The sequence below is a fragment of the Perognathus longimembris genome, chromosome 8, assembly GCF_023159225.1.
Source record: "Perognathus longimembris pacificus isolate PPM17 chromosome 8, ASM2315922v1, whole genome shotgun sequence".
Classification (NCBI taxonomy): Eukaryota; Metazoa; Chordata; class Mammalia; order Rodentia; family Heteromyidae; genus Perognathus; species Perognathus longimembris.
The window spans coordinates 64,809,293-64,833,163 of record NC_063168.1 but is presented as its reverse complement, the minus strand read 5'-3'; positions in this window follow the sequence as shown (position 1 = coordinate 64,833,163).

Sequence of the window (23,871 nt, the reverse complement as noted above, 5' to 3'; positions counted from 1 at the left end):
CAAGACCCTCCACAGACTATCACAAAAGAAAAAAAATTTATAGACGTGAATTCATTCCCTAAAGATTTTCCTCAGCTTAAGTCTACAGAAAAATTTGTTTCATGAAACAAATGTGTGAATGTACTTTAGTGTATGAGATAGGGCATTCTTATTAGATTTTGGATGCCATTTCTCTGTTATAAACAACTTCAGTTCAACTATTCTTCAAGACACATCTGTCAATTCTTTAAGCATAAGGATTTTTTCTGATACCTACATTAAAACATGTTTTGAAAATTATAACAATTTTACTGAATACTTTGCTATTCGGTACAGTCTGATAATTTTCTTGCCCTGCTAGCTAATAGAGTTTTTCCACAGCACCACTGAAATGTTATTCACACTAACTGTGGACTCCTAAGTGTCTAAAGTATGGAGAAATAATTTAGGTTACTCATCCTATCTGTTTAACCTCTTTATTAAGTTGAATCCAAACATGTTCCATACAATTTTAGAGGTTGGATTGAATCAAGTCTAGTAATAACTTACAAAATAATAATGACATCGTTTGTCGTTACCTGAATGTTCTCTTCACTAACTTACTCCATTGTCCATAATCACAAAGTGAACCATAAAAATATAATAAGAACGGCAACAAAATAATAGCAAAACCTTACTTTACTTGTGCTTACTCACTAAATGCTTAAAGTGTATGATGTGTACACTAATTGACAATGTACACTAAGAAACACAGTCTAAGGAATAAAAAGTAAATGGCTTATGTAAGAGCACTGCAGATGGATCAATGGGAAAAAACTTATTTTTAAAATGACTTCCAGGGGCTGGGAATATGGCCTAGTGGCAAGAGAGCTTGCCTCGTATACATGAAACCCTGGGTTCAATTCCCCAGCACCACATATATAGAAAACGTCCAAAAGTGGCACTGTGGCTCAAGTGGCAGAGTGCTAGCCTTGAGCAAAAGGAAACCAGGGACAGTGCTCAGGCCCTGAGTTCAAGGCCCAGGACTGGCAAAAAAAAAAAAAAAAGAAAGAAAGAAAGAATAAAATGATTTCCAATTATGTCCCCCAACAAGCTACGTACATACACATCCTACATAAAAAAGTATATTTTTTCTCATGCTAATGAAGTTTTAAGGCAAATACCTTGGTCATCAGCAACTCCAGACAGCCAGAGTTGTGCTATGAGGGCTATACTACATGGAAAATCTAGTGTTGCCTGAAGGGCAAATGAAACAAAGGGTATCCAATTTCTAGTGTGGTTTGTTTTCCTTTCCCGCTCATCAATATAAAGCTCAGCATGAGCAAGGGCAGTGGGTGGCTTCATAGCATGAAGTTCTTTTTCACAGTACTACAGAGTGGGTGTTCTAAGATGAAGCTGTGAGCTGCATTGGTGTTTGGTCAGAGCTCACTTCCTGGTTTGCAGATGACTGTATTCCCACATGGCAGAATATGGGAAATACAAGCAAGACCCCTTGGTTCCATTTTTTTTAGGGGTACTAACTCAATGCATGAGAACTTAACCCTCATGATTTTATTATTCCCCAAATTCACCTCCAGTTATCATCACCTTGGAGTTTCAGCTTCAACATATGGGTTTGTGAGACACATAATCCGTCTTCTTACAGTAGTAAGGAGCTGCCCAATATTAATAGTGTTTCAGCTTGTATGTTCTCATCAGCTATATATACATGCTCTACTTATGTTTTATCTACCCACACCCATATTTCAATAATCTTTTAAGAATGGTGAGCAATACATATGTGCATGGTGGCATATCATTGGGGATTTAGACGCCTGGAGTTGCATTTCTCTTGTGACTAATGGGTTCATCACAATTTTATAGGTGCTTTTCCTTCCCAGATGGCTTTTATTGCCAAAATTTTGGTTCAAATTATTCCATTTTTTTATTTAGCTGTTCTGTTATTATTTTAGATATTTTTGTGGGATCTCTGTCAAATACACAATATGAAATAATCATCTCCTAAACAAAGTTGTGTATTTTTTCTCCTAGGATATAAAACACAAAGGAGAAAAGTTTTAAATTTGATTTAAAATTTTCAGTCTAATATTTCCACAGCTACCTTCTGATAAGGATATTTTTGTTCCAATGAAATTTTATTGTGTTTTTATAAGAAATAAATTGTTCAAGTACTTGTATCTACTTTTGTATGCACTATTGTGTTTGTCGATTTGTTTCTGTCTTTACAGATTGTTCCAGTATTTTGATTTATTCTATACTAAGTCTAGAATTTTGACTTCGTTCTTTTTCAAGGTTGTCTAGTGATTATATATTTCCACATTTCCCTATGAACTTTATAATCGGCTTTTCATTATCTATAAAAATGTACTTGGATTTTGATATAGTTTCATTGAACTTTACATCAAATTCAGAGAATTAACATTTTAGCACTTGAGTCTAACAATGGACTTAATACATTTCCATTTATTTAGATATTCTTCAATTTCTCATTTTTTATTTTTTTTGGTCAGTCCAGGGCCTTGGACTCAGGGCCTGGGCACTGTCCCTGGCTTCCTTTTGCTCAAGGCTAGCACTCTGCCACCTGAGCCACAGTGCCACTTCCAGTCATTTTCTATATATGTGGTGCTGAGGAATCGAACCCAGGGCTTCATGTATACGAAGCAAGCACTCTTGCCACTAGGCCATATCCCCAGCCCCCAATTTCTCAGTTTTTATATGAAATTCTTGTGTGTATATGTGTACGTGTGTGTGTGTGTGTGTGTGTGTGTGTGTGTGTAATGATTTAGCACTTTATGGCAATAAAGTTCTACCTATTTATTTTAATTTTCAATAATTTGATGTACTCATTTAAAAAGGAAATTAAAATTTTTGTATGTGCCCTAGATGACAGACGCTCAGATCTGTCTGATGAAGAACCAGGCTTTGCACAATCCTTAAAACCACTACAGGGATTTGGTACAGCAGTGGCTTCCATTGTATGACAGGTCAGCATAAGACAAAGTAGAATTTTTGTTTGTTTATTTTCATATCTTGGAGAACTAGGTCTTGATATCATCTTGAGGAAGGCATACTGCATGAGACTGAACTACTCTAGAGACTTGATGCCAGAAATCCAGAGTAGTTCAGGAGACTTTTGGGAAATCTGTGAGTGTCTGGGTAGGAGAGGGCCATGGAAAGTGGTTGAGGGAAGGAAAAGTGTGTAATGTGCACTCATTAAGAAATTTTATCACTGAAATGGTATATGGGCAGCAATGGCATAGCAGTCAATTGCCCCCAGGTTTCTGTCAAGAGCAAGCCTCATTGTTTGTGGATCAAGGAAGAAACACAGAACAAAGACTGCAGCTTGAGGAATGACTTGGAAGTAGCCTATTGTGGTCAGAGTTACTACCAGGCAAGAGTACTACCAGTTAGTACCAGAGAAGAGTCACTATCAGTCAAGTTATGACCTGAGTTACTCTGGGGATGTTAAAACCACAAACAGTTATAGCTCAAGGCATCTTGGGATACCTAACCACGCTGTCTAGGAGGAAATAAGCATGAGTGGTGATGAAAACTAGGGATGTTTTGAAAAGTTTAAGTTGTGGGAAGCATGGGAAGAAATGTGCACAATCTTTAGTGGCATCAGTCTCCCGAAAGAAACCAAGCATGCTTGTATGAGTGCTGCTACAAAAGCAGAACAGCCTGAGGCAGGTAGGAAATTCATCCTCTATGAGCTATTGCCAGCTGTTGGGATTTGGTGCTAGGCAGTCAGAGAACTCAGAGCCCAGGAATCAGGGATAATGTGATCTCCCCCAGTTACCTCCTACCAAAAGGGTGGGAAACTGCTGGGAAATCTTTAAATACGTGTGAAAATTAGAAAGAATACTAATGCAGGAAAGTTAGAATAGAGTTGGCACACCATGAATTAAGGAGTTAATCTTGTGCCTAAAATCAACGAATTAAAAGTTAAATGAATTAAAGCAAGCTACAATTGAGTTACTAAAGGTCTAGCATTGTAACCTGGTTACTTTGTGGGACAATTTTACAGGTGTGACAACTAATTGTGTGTGTACCTATGAGCATAAATATACCGCCATTCACTTATTTAATCACTTTTTCATTTGTTTGTTATATGTCCAATGGTTCCCTTGATTGTATATTGGCTCCAAGTTATTGCCATGACTTTATTCAAAATCAAGTAAGAGAAACTCTCTTAACTACTCTGCTAGGCACTGTCTTTTTCCCTCCCACATGGTGCTGGGATTGTAGGCAAAACCAACAGTTTTTGTAAGCCTGTGTTGTTCTTCTGAGTGCCTACTGCATTCTACATTCCTGTGGTCTTTTGAAGGAGAAACAAGAACTCATATATTCAGTCCTTTACTATCAAAAGTATTATCACATAAATTCTTAAGATTAAAGCTATATGTGAATTCTTATGATAAAAACTGTACATTTAACTTAGTATCCTACAAGTTCTAAGAATTAATGGTTTTTCTATTGTCTGTAGGCCTTAGTACCAAATGATGGCCTTAATAATAAGATAAGGAATCAAGTGTCTCTCTCCTTTCACTAGGACAATTTATCACTGGTCCCACTTCTAACAACTGAAATTTGATCTAAGTTAGCCAGGTCACTCAAATTCAGTTCAGCTTAAATTGAACACTAGAAAACAGTAGTACGTTATTAAGCTGACTCCTTTCTGGAGTTTTTGAGGAGGAGGTGGACATATATTTTAATCCAACTTTCTTTAGTCCAGAAATGAAGAGAAATTCTATTTCTCTCTCTTTTTTTTGGTTGGGTTTTCTTTTAAACTGTATTTTTTTGCCTTGTCTTTTTTGGTACTGGGGATTGAACCCAGGATGTTGCACTTTCTAGGCAAGCGCTTTGCTACTGAGCTACATCCCAGCCTATATTTCTCCTTTTTAATGCAGTGGGAAGTAATTTCCACAGTGTGTAGACTTTTTTTGGTTGAAGACAATGGTTATCAACCTGTCTTCTGTTGTAATTGAAAGTGTTCATCAGGACATTTTGAATAAAAAACCATTCTAATGGACTTGAACTCTCCATTCTTAGATGCAGGAGGACAAAGTATAATTTCATCTATGCCCATCAATTGAAACTAACTCTATTTGAGATCTATTTGAGAGATCACATAAGAACAATTTCCCCCAAACAAGATACGGAGGTTCCCTAAAATTAGTCATATTGTAATATGGTCCCTAAAAGATAAGAAAGAGTAAGATTTAAGCAGGATGGAAGTCAATTTTTGCAGGTGTGTAATGTCAGAAATAGCGTTCAGCAAATCGTCAATGATCTTGTATAGTTAAAATGCACACTAAGAATAAATATAGATAGATATTAAGAGTAGAAACTTGAGAGGATAAAAGGAGAGTGAACCGATCATAAATGGGTTTCTTTCCTTGCAAAAAGAAAGCAGAATTAACTCTTAACAGACTCTTCCCACATTATAACCAAGTCATGAGAAAACCTACCTGAAGTAGCCATGTTCTGAGGCACTGAATAGTCAGTAATGTACCAGAAAATTAACAATTAATCTTTTGAGATTAATTACTTTAATCCTATGAGATTAATTCCTTTAGGGATCTACATATTTTTTCCAGGACCTAAAGAGATAAAGATATAGCCCAATGTCTGCTTCCTATCATGAAGAGATAATATCATTCTCTTTCCTAAAATTGGCTTCTCCTTCTATCTGACATCTCATTGTCAATCTTATTGTCTTTCTCTTTGCTTTTCCATCTACATTGTTGGCCCAGGTAATTTATGCCAGCTGCCACAACATATCACTCCTGAAATCTCAGGAATTGAACAAAACAAAGATTTATTTCTGGCTCACAGAGGGTCTAGTAGGGCAGGAAGTAGGCTTCATTTCAGAGGCTCAAAAGAGTGGAGGTTCTAACTGCCTGGGGTTCTAATTACCCTGGTTTTAATTGTCTCAAGCTGCACCACTTTCATTCACAGTTCATCAGCCGGGACTAGACATCATGTTCCAACCTCAGTGTAAAATGGCTGGGCAATATGGAAGAACACAGTGAAAGATTGCATAGAATGTCATTTTTCTCTTCCAAAAGGGTTAGTGTGGTTGTACATCTATATGCTATACATTTATGTCTGTTTGCATGTATGTTCCTCCATTTCTCCCTCGCTTGTTCTCTCATAAACTAATGTGCACTTAGAGTGTTTTTTGTATTTTGTGGCTTTGCTTATTATTTCATTTGATCCTGCCAACAGCAATGATCAACAGGATTGGCTGTGTGTACACAATCTGCTCAAAGTAACAGCATCACTAGAAAAGTGATCCAAAGTTTTACTTAGGGCCCCATTGCTGAAGCCTCCTGCCACATTTAAGTCACATTGAGGAGTTGTAAAGCATAATTAGTGAACACTGCTTCCGATGTTTCTAATTCGGTGGATCAGGTGCTGTCCAACAATTCACATACACACATTCACACATACACACAAGCACACACAATACTGTTTGTTGTTTCTGGTCTTGAGACCAATTTGGAGCAGTGGGTTGTACACTTAGGAAAAATGTCATAAGCTTAAAAAGCATTACCTGTAATAAAATACTCAAATAAATACATATTCCTAAAACAGGAACAATTCTTGGAGGACAGGCTATGCTGGACGCAATGCCTACAGAACTTTTAATACCCTCTTTTCTGACAAGTTTTCTTTTCTGCATGTCATGATCCAGAGAAGAGGCCACACTTTGGCTTTAGTAAAAAAAAAAAAAATCCAATTCTCAGGTTTGCCTTCTTTTCATCAGGGGAAGGCACTGCCAACCTTTTTTTCTCGAAGCATCCCATCTGCCCAGCCCACACTGAGCTCCAGTGTACATGTTCCCTGTTTAGAGGGGAAAGAGAGCAGGAACAGTTTGCATTTCTGTCTGCCCAAGTCTCTGGCAGGCATAACCACGGCCCATCTGTTCTCCTCTCAGATTCAGCCCACCCTTGATCTTTCTTTTACTTCTAGACTTCACACTTGCCAGAAGACAGAATTATTATCAGGTACTCCTCCTCAACTCTCAACTTCTCAGACTGTCTGAAATGCTTTCCTTCAACATTGCAAACCTCAGCCTCTAAACGTAAAAGTCACTAACAGTTATCAAAAAAAACCAACATTGATTCAGACAGTAGTAGCAGTAGCAATTCTTAGTGAGATACCTGGGTTATTAATAACAAATGAATAAAATTAGCAAATATACAGCTAGATATAGATGTAAATATATATATACAGTTTAATTATTTTAATATTCAAAGTAATTTACTGTAACAGAAATTAACTTAATTGTGTGGAATATATTTCACATTTTGCCATAAAAGTCATACCAAAAATTCTAAGATGAATCTGAGACCTTGTTTGCCATTTCTTGAGCCTTGTTTTCCTCTGCATCCTATTTTACCTCTGTGTTTCTAAACATTATCCCAGAAAGTTGAGGTTGAGATGTTTAGTGAGACAGGAGCTTGGTTAGCCCCCAGAGACAATAGTATGAGACTGAGGATATTCAAGGCTTCCCTACTTCCATGCATGTGCTTGTGTTCAGGTAGAGGAGCTGCAATCTCAAAAGGAGTCTACAGGCCTGGCGCCAGTGGCTTATGCCTAGCTACTCAGGAGACTGAGGTCTGAGGATCAAGATTGGAAGCCAACCCATGCAAAAAAGTCCCTGTGAGACCCTTATCTCCAATTAACCACTGAAAAGCTGGAAGTGGATCTTTGGCTCAAGTTGTAGAGAGCTAGTCTTGAGCACAAGAGGCTCAGAGACAGCCCCAAGGCCTTGGGTTCAAAGCCCATGACTACCAACAACAAAAAGTAGTCTACAGATTGCATAGAATCATAAGGTTATCATTTTCTTATCAGCAATGTCTGTGTTAATGTTGCCAAGTAATCTTTACTCACCCATTCACCATTGGGAGAGAAATCCAGCCAGAAAGATGAACTACAGGACTTCAGCTAGACCATGTTACACAGCCGCGTTTAAAAAGTCATTGAAAATAAAGCAAGCTGCACATTTTACTTCCGAAATAAACTAGGAACTATGAGGCAGAAATAGAGATGACTGCATTATCACCTGAGATTGTGTTGGTTTGGGGAACACAAACAAATTCACAAAAATTTCCAAATGATCAAATCATCCCAGAAACTAATAGGCCTGAGTCTCTGAATCCCTGAAGGATTCATAGGTGGCCACTGCAGTGCTTTAAGTTCAGTGCAGTGCTTTTAATTCATTCAAACTCAAGACCTTTATTAACATAGATAAAGCCAACTTTCTTGGCTGTAAGTGGGTTTGCAGTGAGAGGGCAGGTTGGAACGGAAGAAGAGATTTTTGGTGAGGAAATTCAATACCACTCATTGCACATTTGAACTGCTTCTCTTTATTCTTTATGTAATTAATGAACTTAACTGATTGGCATTAAAAAAGATACAAACTAAATAAGGTGAAGCCACTGACTTTTGAATCTATGGGAAAAGTCAACAGTTACAAATAAGAAAAGGTGCTCGAGAGGAAGACAAACCCTAGAGGGCATGTAGAGAAACTATCCAGTGGTAAGATCCATGGACAAACGAATGTGAGAAGTGATCCTAAGGAAAGCTTGAAGCCTAGGTGAAAGTGTCAACCACACGACTATCTACAATCATGACATGTGAAAACACCTCAGCAGAGATTTTAAAAATCGAGGGAACATAGATAGAAATAGCTCTATATTGAGCCTTCTGAGGAATCTCCATACTGCTTGCCAGAGTGGCTGAACCAGTTTACATTCCCACCAACAATGAAGTAGGGTTCCCTTTTGGCTACATCCCCTCCAACAACTGTTATTGTTAGTTTTCTTGATATATGACATTCTTACTGGGGTGAGATGGAACCTCAATGTTGTTTTGATTTGCATTTCTTTTATGGCCAGTGATGTAGAGCACTTTTTCATATGTCTCTTGGCCATTTTCATTTCCTCATCAGAGAAATCTCTAAGTCTTTAGCCCACTTGATTATGGGGCTATTGGTTCTTTGCAGTTTTGTTGAGGAAGGTAATTTTTTTAGTTCTGCATATATTTTAGATATGAGGCCTTTGTCCATTGACTGGACGGTAAAGATCTTCTCCCAGTCTGTGGGCTTTCTGTTTATCTTGCAAGCTATGTCCTTTGCCGTACAGAAGCTCTGCAGTTTGATGCAGTCCCATTTGTCCAACCTTTCTTTGATTTGTAGCCTTTCTGGGTCTTTGTTAAGGAAGTTCCATCCTGCGCCAAGGAGCCCAAGTGTTTCTCCTACTCCTTCCTTTAGTGTTTTCAGGGTGTCTGTTTTGATTTCGAGGTCTTAAATCCATTTGGAATTGGTGCAGGGTGATATATAAGGATCTAGTTTTAGTTTGTTGCATGTGTTGAACCAGCTTTGCCAGCACCATCTGTTAAAGAGGCTATCTTTCTTCCAAACTATTGTTTTAGCTCCTTTATCAAAGATTAAGTAGGACTTGGAAAAAATTATACTAAGTGAAGTGAGCCAAACCCAAAGAAACATGTACTCTATGGTCTCCCTTATTGGGAATAATTAGTACAGGTTTAGGCAAGTTACAGCAGAGGATCACAGGAGCCCAATAGCTATACCCTTATGATCACATAAAATGGTGCTCAGTGAAATGAACTTCATGTTATGGAAATGATTGTTATATCACAGTTGTTACTACTTTCAACGTCCCATGTGTATCTGTAGTTTCTATTAATGATGATGTTCGTATATCACTTTCCTGTGGTTGTATCTACACTATCTCTGTAATCTTATCTGAGTATATTGGAAACCATGTATACTTGTATTAGAACTAGGAAATTGAAAGGGAATGCCAAAATTGAGAGACACCGGGTAAAAAAAAGAAAAACAACTACAAAAACAATACTTGCAAAAGTGTTTGGTGTAAGTGAACTGAACACCTCATGAGGGGAAAGGGAAAGGGGGAGGAGGGAGGGGGTATGAGGGACAAGGTAACAAACAGTACAAGTAATGTATCCAACGCCTAATGTATGAAACTGTAGCCTCTCTGTACATCAGTTTGATAATAAAAATTTGAATAAATAAATAAATAAAAATCGAGGGAATATTAATAGTGCTATAAAACTAGGGTATGAAAGGGAGAAATGGAGTAAAAAGATAGAATTGAACTCAAATATTAAAATATAGCCTGGAGTTGATGAAATGGAAAAGAAGGACCTAGCAAATATTAGAGCAGGAAAGTGTATTCCAAAATTCTTATTTTCAAAGTAATACAAGGTGACCGATGAAAAAGAGATTGCACAGCTAAACTAACAACTACAAGGCTATTCCAAAGGTACATGTGCACATTCACCTGGCCTATAATTATCAAAAGTATAGAATATGTTTCATGTTTTATTCATTTATTATTCCACCTAAATGTATTCACTGAGAGGTGAGTTGTTAAGAGTCTAGATGTTGCATGTAGCAGAATAAACCACAAAGAAAACGCTTTGCCTACATGGAGCACCAATCCAGAGCCAAACACCGACTCTGTTAGGCTTTGAGAATCAGGATAAACTTTTCTTTTTTCACGAGTATCATTGCTGCAGAGTTATATTCCTCAACCCAAAGTGATATCAGTCCATGGCTGCTGAGGTTCTTGTGAATCTATTAAACATGAGAACCTGCCCATATGACAAATACATCAAAAAATACACCCATAGCCCTAAGACAGTATCGAATATAGACTTCTATGACTCAGAGAAGGAACACTTATGCCTGAGTACCTTAAAGTTCATTCTTCCTATTCATCCACCCCTGTAGTCCCCAATTCACATGGTTATATTTGTAGATATTAATCTTTTCAGCTATGCTTTTCATCTCATCTCATTCTATCATTCACACAACACACACACACACACACACACACACACACACACACACACAATCTCCCTCCATGTTTGTCTTTTTTTTTCACTTTGGCATTGGACATTGGAAATAACAAAGAGCCCTTGAAGAGACTTAAATCTCTGCTGAGGAGCTCAAAGTCCATGAGGATAAAGGGACATCTGAACAGACAACTCTGTCTGATTTGATAAATGGTGAGGATTCCTGGGGGAGGCCAAGGCTGACAGTTTCTGAGGGAAAAAGCAAGGCCTCCTGGAGCCACAGTTCTCCCTCATAGAATGTCCCAGGCAGATAGAGTTTGAAGAATGTTGTCAGAAAAAGAGAAGTGGTGACATTTGAGCTTAGTTTGCAAGGAAAATAAAAGATAGCAAATAAATACTGTAAATTCCCAGCTGCCTTTGAGAAAGAAAGGCAGTATCTACAGGTTTTGGTTTGGGCTTCTTTCTCTGAGACTTGGATATAGTGGGTTTCCTCTCTGAGATATGTTACTCTTTGAAATGTTAGTGATAGCATTTCCATAAGTTAGCATTGCAGCTAATTCAACTATATTTTGTTCTTTCTCTTCTCCTCTTTCAACATCTTTAGCAGTGTATATTAGTTCTTTGTGATAGTTCCATACATGCATAAAATGGATCAGGGTCAAATCCACTGTCTGTCATTTTATCTTCTTCCCACTTCTTAAAACAATTCAGCAGCTTCCATTGTACCATTTACATGCATGCCTATCAAGTACTTTGACCAGATTCATCCTACCTCACCTTCTCTCTTTGGCCTCCCCTCCTAGCAGGACCCACTCTTTTACAGCACCTGTTCTACCTTCTTGTCCTTCATTTTTAGTGTGAATTATGCTCCTTAAAAATGTCAAGCAAGACAAGCCAAGCTCCGGTGGCTCATGCCCATAATCCTAGCTACTCAGGAGGCTGAGATATGAAAACCATGATTCAAAGCCAGCCTGCGCAAGAAAGTCTGTGAGGCTCTTATCTCCAATTAAACACTAAAACACCAGAAGTGGAGCTGTGGCTCCAGTGGTAGAGCACTATCATTGAGCAGCAAAGGGACAGTGCCCAGGCCCTGAGTTCAAGCCCCAGTACTGGCACACACACACACACACACACACACACACACACACACAACTGAGGATATTATATGCTTTTATCATAAGAATTATAACTGTAAGAGATACATTTATTAGTTAGCTAAACTTAAACATTTCATGATGTATATATACTCAACATCCTGTGGTACACAATAAAAATATAATGAATGTATAAAAGGTGCATGTTGTAGTTTAATGTATCCTAGTCTAAAAACCTATTCTGAGATCTCTAGCAAAATATTCAGAACATGTAGGAATACAGATTACATTATCTAAACCTGAGGAAAGCCAACTACAAAGCACAGGCCAAATGTGACCTAATAGGAGCATTTGTAAATAAAGTTTTATTGGAATATAGCCACAGTCACTCATCAACATATTGTCTATGGATACTTCTGTGCGATAGTTGTGACAGACCATATGTCCTTCAAAGCCTAACATATTTACTATCTGGACTTCATCATAAAAGCTTACCAATCACTGATCTAAGGAGTAGTTAAAAAAAGATGAAGATATTAAACAACATTTATAGGCTTTAGAACAGATATACTCACAACACAGTCTGTGGAAAGGTGTCAGGTGGTAACATAAAAAACCCTCAAATTTAAAGCAAACTTTTAGATACTAGTTGTAATTTAAAAACATTGTTTTAATTTCTGTTGAATCTAATAATTATTTCAACGTAAAGCTTCGTGTTGTCATTTCATTTTACTAGTTCTGATGTTTTGGCACTCTTTCCATTGCATTTTGTTTGCATTGTCTCAATGTTTTAAGGAATTGGAATTTTTAAATGAAATGTTCTTCATGGCCAAATAGTTCAAGTAACACTACTTACTGGTGGCCAAAGCTATTGTAATGGAAAATGTCAAACAGCACAAAAGGTTCATGATAGGTTATTCCGCTCGCAAAATACAGTCTGGAATATTGTAATGATTAAATGGTTTGGTATCTGGGGAACATTTATCTTTGCATTGAACTACATTTATCTTTCATCAGAACATCTGTAAACCTCACAGTGACAATGTATTTGATTTCTCCAGCCAAGCTACAGAAAAGAGAAAAGAAAGAAAAGGAAAAAACAAAGGAAACCACATGGAACTCAGGGGATTCATCCTGAACTTGCAGCCAGAAAATTGTTTAGTTTTCAGTGTGTGTGTGTGTGAGAGAGAGAGAGAGAGAGAGAGAGAGAGAGAGAGAGAGAGAGAGAGAAAGAGAGAGAGAGAGAGAAAGAGAAAGAGAGAGAGAGAGAAAGAGAAAGAGAGAGAGAGAGAGAAGGAGGGAGGGAGGGAGGGAGGGGACTTGACCTTAGTGGGAATCAACTCTGAAACTGTTTATGAATCTCACAATTGCCAGTTGTTAGCTTCTTCACTGATGTGTATTTAAATTCGGCTGAATTTTATTTTAGCCTAGTATATCTTAAGCAAGGAAGAAAATCTTATAACACGGCAAGATGACAATGTTGATTCTTTGAGTCTGAAAATTACTTATCAATTACTGTGAGTTCCTTTAAGACCTAGTTGTCACGACCTCTCTTGCCCATTACCATTACTAATTTAAGTGGGTTTAGACATAATATGTAATTCTAACAACATCCAGTGAGACAGTAACCCCCAACATGACAGTTGGATAGGAGAGGGATTGTCTTTGTGCATGTTCATTTTCCTGTAAATATGCCCAGCTCACATTCTAATCTGTTAGCATCTCTATAGGTGGTTGTGTGGATTCATTTCTACATTCCATGTGGGGAGGAGGTCCTTGCTGGGCACTCCTGGTAAACAAATTAGAAGAACTCCATTCTGTTGTGTGAAAGGCCTAGCATTTTTCTCTTGCTGATTGTAATTAAGTTCATCTAAAGGTCAGCTATGAAAGGCTCTCTGCCATCTCAGCTGCTGGATATGGAGGATCTTTGTCATACTTAATAGTACAGCTTTGCTGTGGATAGTTCATAAGAACTGGAACCCCTCCAGCGCCAAGACTACACTGCTTTGTGTCATGAATGCTTACAACACATCATATTCTGCAGCTCACAGCACTTGCAGCTCAGGACAACAACAGAGTGGAATGGGGAGAAGGGAGTCCTGGAATTGCGAACACAGCTGCTTTTGAGGCAGCAATTCCCAGTTACTTACCATTATGAATAGCTAGATCCCCTTACCTTCCTGGGATGAAGCGCCTTGTAAATTTAACACATTAGGTAGTATTAAAATTGTTTATAAATGTCAAGTATCACATTTAGCAAGTGGTTCCAACTCAGACATGGCTATGGTGATGCAAGTTGTTCTAAGTGTACCTCTAAGCTTGGTGGAGAAGCTTCTAGATTTCTTAGATGAGCATTCTTCAAGGGGCGATGAATAGCTGACGAACCCAGGACCCACCTACAGGCCTTCATGCCTGTCCTCGGGCTCCCGTGTCAATGGAATGAGTCTGAACCGATCACAGTGAAGAGCGGCTTCCCCAAACTTCATTCAACGTTGAGCTGCGTGGGCGGCCTCGTGGGAATGTTTAATCCCACTGGATCATTTTCCTTTTTGTAAAATGAAGAAGTACAATTACTGAGCCCATAATTACATGACAACATTGTTAATCAAACTAAGCCATAGACTGCTGAGGGTGAAAAGGGATTTAGGATAACTGATAAATCAAGACCTATCCAGACACCTTGAAATATTTGGTTCTTTTTCTTAGACCAATTGTCCAGGATAGGAAGATATGGCCATATGTTTCGAGAACCCTATTCAGCATAGATTTACTGCAATCTTATTGCTGCTCATATTGTCATTCAAAACTCCAGAACCAGTACCTCTCTTAAAGGAACTATTTCTGAGACCATGCTGGAAATAATAAAGTCACTGCAACTGAGAAAAAGCCAGTCTCCAAGAAAGTAATATTCAGAACTAAATTACAGAAAATGTAGGAAGTTGTGAATAGTGATCTTATACAAGATAGTTTGGGAACATTTTTAAATAGAGAATTTTTTTCTTGAAATGAAAGTTCTTTTGTACACTGTGAAAGACATATGGATGTCCACAAATGCAGCTTCCTCGGAGTATCTGACTGGGTACTCTCGTCCTGGAGCATGGGAACTTTCTACTTAAGAAAAATCCCATGTGGTTATCAAAATTGTTTGGTGTAAGTGAACTGAACACCTGGGGGGGGGAGGGAAAGGGGGGAGGGAAGGGGGCATGAGGGACAAGGCAACAAACAGTACAAGAAATGTATCCAATGCCCAACGTATGATACTGTAACCTCTCTGTACATCAGTTTGATAATAAAAATTTGAGAAAAAAAAAAAAGACCAACAACTACAAAAGCAAAAAAAAAAAAAAGAAAAGAAAAATCCCATGTGAAGAAACAAGTTGGAATTTGTAATGTTCTTCTGAATAAATAAGCAGTGCTATAATGCTAGTTGGTTCTTTGATCTTTAGTTGACACGTAAGTTCCAGCACATCGAAAAATCTATTATAGCACTATGTCATCTCCATAAAGTTATGCTTAAAGGAAAATCCAAATGTCTACAGCTATTATTATTATTGTTGTTGTTATTGTTATTTGCCAGTCTTGGTGCTTGAACTCATGGTCTGGGCTCTGTTCCTAAGCCTTTCTGTGTGTATGGCTACCACTCTACCACTTGAGCCACAGAGCCACTTGGGTTTTTTTTCTGAGTAGTTTATTAGAGCTAAGAGTCTCATGGACTTTCCTTCCTGGGCTAACTTTGAACCACAATCCTCAGATCTCAGTCTCCTGAATAGTGAGGATTGTATGTGTGAACCACTGGCACTTGGCTTTGGTTATTATTTTTAAAGATAATTTTGTTCTTCATAGTCTAATTGTCAAAACTTAGAAATAAACATCAATATATAACTAGTCACTCCAGAACAGACTGTAGACTCTTAGTTATAATTTGCAGTTTGGAGATATTTTGAGCCCCAAGAAAATTATTTAACATATCTCAAATGCAGAGAACAACATTCAGCAGTGAGAAAATGGTTACTTTCATACCAAGGCAATCTCCTTTTTCCCTGGGGTGGCTTGCATATAGTACATACGTGCATATAGGAGGAGGGGTGGTATTCATTTTCTCCCTCTTAACCATTCCACATTTGCATGAATCTCAAGCTTATCAATTGCCTCAGAAATTCAGTCATTCACGACATAGCCCATTCTATCTTCAAATCATTTTTTTGACTCGCTTTACCAAAAGAACAAAGGAGACTTTGACCTCTGAAGTGAGCTAATGTGAGGTCTTAGGAGTCAACTAGTAGGTAGAGTCCTATTTGAATGGCATCATTTTTACAAGCACATTGTCACACTTGGTGGCTTGGCTGGGTTCTGCCAATGAAAATAACATTGAACTCAAAAAGCTCCAAGTGTGAGTTTGAGTCTAAGCTTGAGTAGGAGTGTGTAGCCATGGGGTGATCTTGGGAAAATGGCTCAGTTCTCTTCCCTTTGGCATGGCATCTTTGCTTATGTATCAATGGCAATGCTCCCAAGGAAGTTGTAAAGAATAAGTCAAATGTCATGTACTCTTGTTTGGAAAAAGCATAACAGCTCCACATGCATAACATATGTCCTGTACCCTCCTCAGGGGAATTAATAGAATGATGAATTGATATTCAAGCCAGAAAAGGGAATTATTGAATATTGGCTTTTATGAATACTATCTCTTAATAAGGAATTTTGGTTCTTTAGGTTCTTGTGATTACTGGCTGCAACTCTTAAACTTACAGGTTCTTGTGACTGTCAGTTGCAACTCTTAAACTTATCTTTCAACCTGACATTTCTAGTTCAAATTTTGTATCAATACAGAAAATAATTGATAGATATCCAGTAACTGAAGGTTATAAACTGGTTCCATATGTCAAGCCAATATTATGTGCTACTTTTATTTCCTACTTCAGACATCTAAGACACCTCCTAAACTCTAGTTTTAACCTGTGTTTCATTCTCTGTCATCTATTGATCTTCTTTTTTCTTTTTTTTAATTTTTATTTTATTGTCAAATTGATGTACAGAGAGGTTACAGTTTCATACATTAGGCCTTGGGTACATTTCTTGTACTGTTTGTTACCTCCTCCCTCATTCCCCCTCCCCCCTCTCCCTATCCCTCTCCCCCCATGCAGTTGTTCAGTTGGTTTACACCAAATGGTTTTGCAAGTATTGCTTTTGGAGTCGTTTGTCTTTTTATCCATTGTCTCTCAATTTTGATATTCCCTTTCACTTCCCTAGTTCTAATGCCAGTTTCCAGTGTACTCAGATAAGATACAGTGATAGTGCGGGTACAACCACAGGAAGGGAATACAAAATGATCATCAACAATAGAAGCTACGGTTTCACATGGAATGTTGAAAGTAATTACAACAGTTATATAACAGTAGTTTTCATAACATGGAGTTCATTTCACTTAGCATCATCTTATGCATTCATAAGGGCATACCTATTGGGCTCTTGTGATCCTCTGCTGTGACTAGCCTAAACCTGTGCTAATTATTCCCTATGAGGGAGACCATAGAGTCCATGTTTCTTTGGCTCTGGCTCACTTCACTTAGTATAATTTTTTTCCAAATCCTTCATTTCCTTATGAATGGGGCAATGTCATTCTTTCTGATAGAGGCATAAAATTCCATTGTGTATATGTACCACATTTTCCTGATCCATTCGTCTACTGAGGGGCATCTGGGTTGGTACCAGATTCTAGCTATGACAAATTGTGGTGCGATGAACATAATTGTGCTGGTGGCTTTAATGTGTTCTTGTTTGTGGTCTCTTGGGTAGATGCCCAAAAGTGGGGCTGCCGGGTCATAGGGGAGCTCTATGTTTAGCATTCTTAAGAATCAACAGCCCCCTCAACAAGTGGGCTAAAGACTTAAAAAGAGACCTCTCTGATGAGTAAATGAGAATGGCCAAGAGACATATGAAAAAGTGCTCTATGTCACTGGCCATAAAAGAAATGCAAATCAAAACAACATTGAGGTTATAAGAATGTCCTTTATCAAGAAAACTAACAATAACAAATGTTGGAGGGGATGTGGCCAAAAGGGAACCCTACTTCATTGTTGGTGGGAGTATAAACTGGTTCAGCCACTCTGGAAAGTGGTATCTGATCTTCTTATGGGACAAGTTGGCTAGGTTATAGATTTCCACTTAGACAATCCAATTGTAATGTAAATATCCTTGAAAAAGTTCTGTGTAGAGATGATTAATGTCGTGATTCCTGTAGATCAGGGAAATTGTCCAGGATTGTCCAGGCATGAGAGTGGGCAAATTCAAGCAGTTGAAAAGACTTAAAAGTAGACTGTAGGTTTCCCTAAAGGAGGTCGTATTTCTATGAGGAGCAACTTTATCTTGTGGCCAAGAGTTCTAGGCCATACTTCTTCACTTGTCTATTGAACAAAGACTTGATCCTCAGTTGAGAGACAATTCCTACCTAGTTACTAGGTAGATCCTGCTGTTTATATTTCTTTTGTTAAGAGTAAACTCTGCCTGATATAGTTACCAACATTTGGTTATATTCTATGCTCAGCTTATTTGGTTCATGAGCACCAAGTCAATGCTTATTAACTTAGGTTTCGTTTGACAGGATCCCACTGTAATGAACCAAACTCTGTACTGGCTTAGTAAAAGTTTTTGTAACAGAGAATATTTATAATTCAAGGGACTAAATGAGATAGAAGATTACTTATTTCTCACATAAAAGTTTGACAAAGCTATTCAGGACAAGCATGGCTGTTCAACAGTAATAACCTTTATTTATGAAACAATATGTTGTTTTAGGTACCTATTCATTTTTCTACCACCTTTGAGTTATGCTTTCTATTTACTTTTTATTGCTTGCTTGCATTTTGGTTTTTAAAATATTTAATGTTAATTGCCACACAACTTTTCTCCCCAGTGACTTGTCTATTCATAATATTTGTGTACATTTCAAGATTTTCTTTTCATTTGATTTCTATTGCTTTATATTGTAAAAACATTTTCTAATATTTTTCAGTATTTTAACTTACTCCAAGAAAAAGGCTTAAAGATCTTTTCATTTCTCCAATTCTAAAAATCTTTTCAACCCTTATGGATTTTTTCTTATTATTTCTATTATTTCTACCTTGTTTGACATAATAAAATCATTCCTGTCATCACAATATACAATTATTTTATTAGTGTCCAATGTAATTTACAAATTTCCCTTACAATACATTTTACAATTTATTCATTAATTCTGAGATCATTTTCAAGTTTCTTCCATCACATCTCTACAAATTGCATTATATTGTGTTTTTGTGCTTGGCTCAATTTCACTTTTGTCCATCTAGTCTCTATGTACTGCATTATATTTTCTTTTCTCAGCTTGGAAATGCCTTTTCACAATCATTCTTCTAATTTGAAGATGCGAAGGCAGTTATGTCCCTCAGTTCTTTAATTTGGTCATTTCATTCTAACAGATTCTATTGCTGGTGAATATTCTGTTGCCGTTTCCATTATTCTTATAGCACTGGCTCTCTGGCTTGGGTCAGCATAGTAGGTGGATGGCATCCCTATGGTTACATTTCATGGAAACAAGGCGTAGTTCTAATTTCTATGTAGAAACAGGGGGCTGGGTTTCCCTTCCTGGAAAGCATGAGATGACTTCCACATGTTTCATATGTGACTTTGAATATTGGACCAAGTCATCTACATGATATCTTAACTGCTCAAAGATACTCTGGGTTTTCTCTCATTTGGGCTCATATTTTTTATGTTTATAATTTTGAGTACATACTTATCTAGAGACCTAAATTTTTGCATTGTAAAAGTACTATGTCAACTGTACGTATGTGTATCCTAATAAAGGGCTGTATTTGATACGTAATTCCCATGTATAATTTTAATTATTTTTATTTTGAAAGTAAAATTCCTTAGCCCTTTTTTATTTTAATATGCATTATTTCCTGCATATAAATGTAATGTGTGCTATTTATAAAACTTCAACATTACAGAATTGCATTTTTAAAACAATCTCTCCTAAAAAATAAGGCACTGTTAATGACATTAAAATGCTACACTATCATGCCAGCAAGGGCCATTCAACCAAATAATGCAAACACATTTAAAAATCAATTGTATATTAATAATTTTCTATGATTTTTTCCCCAGTTCTTTTAATCAATCCGGACACGTTTTGAGTTTGTTTTGGTATTCCATTATTCAGGCCAATTTTGTAGCAATATTGACTGACAAATCACACACTTTGATATGTTATTAATATTTAGAGAGCACCCAACCCAGGTTTATCACTAATGTCACCTTGAGTGGGAAAATGATGCTCAAACATTATTTAAATTTATGGCAACAAGCAAAAGCAATTATTATTATTTTTATTTTAGAACCCAATGCAGAGTTCATCGCAAATGGCTATCACACTGAATATTTATAACCTTGAATAGCTGTCAACTTTTCTTTGAAGAAAAGGAGTTTAAGAAAGTTAATAAATACAACCACAGATAAGTCCCAAGAGAGATATTTCTTTCTTTCTATTTTTTTTCATATCTTGCTCTTCTGGAAATAAATGGCTGTTCCCAAGGTTCTTACAAGATGGATGAAGACTGACATTGTTTTGAAATTGTTCCAGATTTGGGCACACAGTGAAAATCTGACCCTATGCAGACAGGCAAAACTCAGGACGAGAGCACAACATTCAATTTGAAGAGGTAGACACAATTCACCAGGATCTCTTCTTATGCGACGAACCCGAAGAAAGAGGAATGAAAGCACAGCTCTTTCTTCTTTCTTCCAAATTACACTATTTCAACTCACCATATATGGCATTTTAGTATATAAACACACACACACACACACACACACACACACACACACACACACACCATCTGAATCTCAGTATGCCTTTGGGGGAGGAGGAAAAGCTGAATTTAAGACACAAATTGAGATCAGAATTTTATTTTAAATTGGGCTTTAGAGGGTATCACACTGTTCAACAACCCTCCCTGGGTATTCAGGCAACCAATGATTGCTACTCTTTCCAGTGACTTCGGTACCATCATTAATAATAGTTCTGCTTCCATGTATCAACAACCAAGACTCGAAATTACAGTAGAACACACTACTAACCCAGTGTTTTTATGTGGTATTTTGTTCTTTGTCCCATGTCATTAGCAACGGGATCAGCATATATTTTTTTATTTAGTTTTGTTGTCAAGGTGATTAACAGAGAGGTTATAGTTACATATGTAAGGTAGTGAATACATTTCTTGTCAGACTTGATACCTCCTCCCTCATTTCTCTCCCACCTTCCTTCCACTGCACTCCCAAGTAGCCATTAGATATAACATGAGAACATGACTTCCACATCTCTGTTTTTCCCAACTGGTAATTCTTATCTTTAGTATGATTTTTTTCCATTTAATTTGAAATGTACTTTTGTTATGCACCAATCAGTATTTGTAGATGCATCCATTCAGAATCTGCAAATGGGAATTGGGCTTGCAATAGCTTCTTCATGCATGACTGTCAGAAATTTACCTTTACTTTGAAAATGAGTATGGATCTACTGAAACTAAAAACCTTTATTTTTACTCCTAGATTTTCTTTTTTTCCCCTTTTTTCCCCACTTCTATAGTCCTAGCTCTCCTAAGTAGTTGTGATCTTTGACGTTTGTCTTTTGCCATCTTTAAACATTTTGATCATATTTGATTTAAAGTTTATATCAGATTATTTTGTGATTTATAATCCTTAGCTTTTCAATGTGTGGATTTGGATTGCCCTATGGAGAGACCACAGACTTTGAGGCTGAAACAACATAAATGTAGGTATTCTGTACACTTATGAAGGCTGGAAGTTGCAGGCTAGGTTGTTGGCAGAGTAATTTCTGGTTAGACCGTTCTTGCCTAAGGTCAGTTCTCTCTTCCCTGAGTCCTCATCTAATGGGTGTACACAGTTAGAAACAGAGCTCTCTAGTACCTCTTCTTCCTTCTCTTATGTGTTCACCAGTTTTATCAGATTAGGGCCCACCTTAATAAAATCAATTAACCTGAATTCCTTCCTAGAAGGCCTTATCTCCAAATGCAGCCACACTGGGGGTTAGGCCCTCAGCATATGAATTTGAAGGAGACGTAATTCCACTTGGAACAGTGATCAAAACATTTGCTTTGCTCAGAATGCTTACTCTGCACTGTGGTGACTTATTTCCTGAAGACAAAACATCAATTAACAATTAAAAATCTGAAACAACTTTAAATTGGGTATAATTACAATGTTCAAAGAGCTGAAAGAAAAAAAAGATCAAAAGGCAATAGCTAAAGTTTCAGGAATTGAACAATACAATGAATTATCAAACTAAATAAATGTGTATTTGTCACTGTTGGCTGAGAAACCATCTGCAGTATCACCACCACTCCCAGATAGGCCATATCTGGAAGTGCTCTGCAGCGCAAGTCAGGTTCCCAAATGGTGGTACTGAGGAATTTCAGTTCAGCATGGCACAACTCACACCTTTCATCCAACCTCTCTCTACCCTACTTATCCCTTCATTTTTCCTATTTCCATTTTCACCTACCTACATTCAATATTATGACTGCCATTCTCATGATAATCTAGCTTTTCAGAATGCTAGCCAAGGGTGATCCCATAAGCCTGGAACTCTGGCACTCAGGAAGGCTGAGGAGGAGGATCAACAATTACAGGATAATCAAGGCTACAAAACAAAACTTAAAAAAAAAAAACAAGAGATAGAGGATATTTAGGATGTGGTCACTGGCAGAGAATTTGTAGAGTATGCACAAGGTCTCAGGTTTAATCGACAGTCCAGAAACAACAACAAGCAAGACAAAAATGATCAAAATGTTTGATCATTCAACATGGAGTCAATAAGCCACTCCACAAGAGAGACAATATTATTGTTTGCAAAGAGTCTCTGAAATTCAGAGTGTATTTGTATTTATCAGAGTACTCTAGAGTGGCACAATTAATATGACATATAGAGAGAGGCGAAAAAAAATGTATTATGGAATAGGCTCTTGCAATTTGGGAGGTAGAGAAGTCCTTCAAGATGCTGTCAGCTAGCTAGAAACATAGGATACACGAACCAGGGCATTGTTGAAAACATAAAAACTTAGAACCTGAGGAGCTCATGGTAAAGAGTTGAAACTGAAGACCAAAAGTCTGGAAAGCCAGCATGTCACTTTCTTATGTACTATTGCCCAAAGTTTGGATAGCCTGGCATTCTGACATCCAAGAACAGGAGAAGAAGAATGCAACCAATTCTCTTTCTGTTTTTCTTTTTATCCTAATCCCCAGCTAGTTGGATGCAATCCACTCCCCCTCAAATGGGGGTGGGTCTCCCTTACTTAATCCATGCACACTTGTCTCCTCTGGAAAAATCCACTGAAGCACAATGAAAAAAAATAATGTTTTACCAGTTATCAAGGTATTCCTTGAAACAATCAAGTTGACAGCTAAAATTAACCATCATGCATAACATTCAGTTTTACCACTACAGTGAAAACAACCAAAACAAGTCACATTTACAATAGAGGATCACATCAGTGTATTTACGATTACAATGTCTCACAGGAAATGCATCTCTTGTGTAACCAATTCCTAAACTGCTCTATTTAATGGATTATACACCCGTTTAGAACGCTTTAAAAACATTTTTCTACTGTTTATATTTGAAAACATGTTGACTTTTTGGTCCTTTCCCACCAACAATGTTGCAAGTCGATGAGGGCTGGGCATTCTAACTTATATCCAGGGCCACTAATATGTGCCAGATACTGAGCTAGACACTTAAAAATCAATTTCATTTAATGGTATAGCAATTCTTTGAGGAAGACATTTATTTTATAAATATTACAACCAGGGAATTGAGTCCTTAAAGAGTGAATCGGATCAAATCATTCAACTACCATTGCAAAAACAGTGTATAAACTAGGCATTT